The 2,833-nt window shown below is 37.9% G+C and overlaps 1 pseudogene; it reads left to right on the forward strand.

Moving 5' to 3' along the window:
• Window positions 1–346: 346 nt before the first annotated feature.
• The window catches only part of LOC144238344 (transmembrane protein 184C pseudogene), a 29,338-nt pseudogene continuing 26,851 nt past the window's right edge, over window positions 347–2,833 (forward strand).

Consider the following 2,833-nt stretch of genomic DNA (forward strand, 5'->3'; position numbering starts at 1 on the left):
GATAGTCTTGGTTGTTGCTGCTCTCCTTGAGGCCAGGGTGCAGGTGGAGCTCTGGGTGATACCCAGGTGAGGGCACTGGGGGGTTCCACCGTGGAAGAACTAAGAAGATGGAGAGTGAGGAAGAAAGGATGCTGCCTGTACTACTCCCTGGTAGCACCCTGAGTGGCCCCAGTTATGGCAGCAGAAACAGAAAGCACAGGCCCGCTGAGGAGGTGGGTGGTGGAGTTGCCCAACAGCTGTTTCTTTGTACTATGGGAGTTGACAGAAACAGCCAAAGAACAAGGCTCCCCATTACAATCTCCTTCGAGCTCTTTTTCTTTGTGTTTGGAATTGATTTATGCAGAACATGCCTAGCACTTGTACCTGGAAGAACTGGAGACAGTGAGTTCAACCTTTACTTGTGGTTATCTACCTAGTGTCCATAGTGGTTGTGGTTTCTCTATGTGTGTGTGAATTACAGAAGCTGGAGGTTGGAACACACGTCAAGGCTTGGTTTATTGCTGGAATCTTTATGCTGTTGACTATACATATATTGCTCTGGGACATCAGATACCTGCAGAAAATGTAATGAAGCTTATATCATTTACAACTTTATGGAATTCTTTACCAATTATCTAACTAACCGGTATCCAAATCTAGTATTAATCCTGAAAGCCAAAGATCAGCAGAAACGTACCCTTCTTTTATGTCCACCATGGACAATAGAACTATTGCTCTTTAGGTGCAAACTGGGTATATTGCAGTATACAGTTGTTCAGACCATCCACCACCATTGTTGCTTTAATCTGTGAGCTGCTTGGTATATATGAAGGAAACTTTAGTTTTCTCAAATGCTTGGACTTACTTGGTTATAATAAACAACATGCCACAATTGTTCATCATATATTGTCTTCTTCTATTTTATAAAGGAAGAACTAAGTCCAATCTAACCTGTTGGCAATTTTGTGTGTGTGTGTAAAAACAGTGGTTTTTCTTTCTTTTTGGTAAGCAGAAGTTATTGCCTTGCTGGTAAAAATTGTCATTATTTATAAAGAACATATATGGGAATGGCAAACTACAAAAGCCGTGCTATAGGACTCCAAAACTTTATCATCTGTATTGAGATCTTCCTTTTTGTTATTGCTCATCACTACACTTTCTCATATAAACCATATGCCCAACCAGAAGAGGGCTTATGCTTTGATTCCTTTCTTTCCATGTGGGATGTTTCCGATATTAAGGATGATATTTCTGAACAAGTAAGGCATGTTGGAAGGACAGTCATGGGACATCCTTGGAAAGAGTTTTTATTTTTTTTCCTGAGGATCAAGATCAAAATGAACATATAAGCTTGTTATACTCATCATCACAAGATATAATTTCTATTGCCTTTTCTGTACCATCTTCACCCATGGATCACTACAAAGGGTTTGGGCACACTGTCACTCCCCAGACTACACCTACTATGACTAATATATCTGATGAAATGTGTAATGATACTACAGGAGAGAAAAAAAAAACCATTCAGGTAAGTCTGTGGCCTCCTTAACAGTGTGCAAAAACAAACTGTGCTCTTCCTACCATGTTATTTCATTACCTGGTATCACATTGTTCAGGATTTTTGTGCTTGGAACAAGCCATAAATGACGGAAAATTTCAACACAAAGGTGAAAGCCAGGTACAACTACTGGATTTATATAACGGAGTTTTGTACATCACAAATTATCAGTCTAAATGTCCTAGACTTAGACTTGATTTCTTAGAGTATCACATACTCAAACGGTAGAAAATGACCTACTAAATGTTCCTGATGTTACATTTCCTTATCAGGAGGGCAGACATTAAAAAAATGCCAATGCTTCCTACCATTTTTGCATGAATATAATGCTCTGGAATTTAGCAGAAAGAGTAATTAGAGAACATGAATTAGTGGAATTTAATCATAATCATGTGCCATATATGCCTACTTAACAATTATTTCCCTATCTTTCAAACGGCTATATTTCATTAAATAATAATTTATCATTTAAAAAAAAGAAATTGCACCAGGTGGAGTTGCACTTTATTTTCAGCAAATACAGATATCACAAGGAATAACTTCCAAAGCCATGACTCCCTAAGCGAAGGTGAATGGGTTCCTTTGATTTAGGGTTAGGATGAATATTTAGATAGGGGGTTCTTGTCATCATATGTACAAGTGAGCATAAGGTCACATATGAGCCTCAAAAAACATACCAATACATATATTGTATATTACATAAATGAGGCTTATGCTTCTTCTTGGGTAGCCATTTTAGTATTATAATAAGGTGAAGGTAACTGTCAGTCATTCCATGGGTCACTTCATGGTCTATCTATGCAGGCATGAGTTGGGGATTAAGTTCAAACTGGACTGGATGTTCTGAACTTGCCAGAACTCTTTGTCTAGGCAGTAGTTATTGCTTGAGGGGTAGCTTCTCTTTCTATCCTAGAATGGTACAACCCTCAGGTCTTTTGCCTGTGTTAAGAGATAAGCTGGAAAGTAGAACTTAAGGAAAAATGTAGGACAAAGATAAGAGGTAAAAGCATGTGAGCAGTAAAGATCAGGTCTTGGAGTCTAGCTCATGACAAGGTGAGTATAGAATAAGATATTTAGGGAGACTACATTCATATAATTTTTATTACAGCATATTGTTATAACTGTTGTTATTTTATTATTGTTGTAAATATTTTACTGTATCTAATTTATAAATTAAACTTTATCATAGGTAAAAAATAGTATATATAGGATTTAGTACTATCTGTGCTTTGAAGCATTCACCGGAGGTCTTAGAATGTAACCCCTGTGGGTGAGGTAGGGGTGGGGGCGGCGATT

This window comes from Crocuta crocuta, unplaced genomic scaffold (assembly GCF_008692635.1).
Source record: "Crocuta crocuta isolate KB4526 unplaced genomic scaffold, BGI_CrCroc_1.0 scaffold1599, whole genome shotgun sequence".
Lineage (NCBI taxonomy): Eukaryota > Metazoa > Chordata > Mammalia > Carnivora > Hyaenidae > Crocuta > Crocuta crocuta.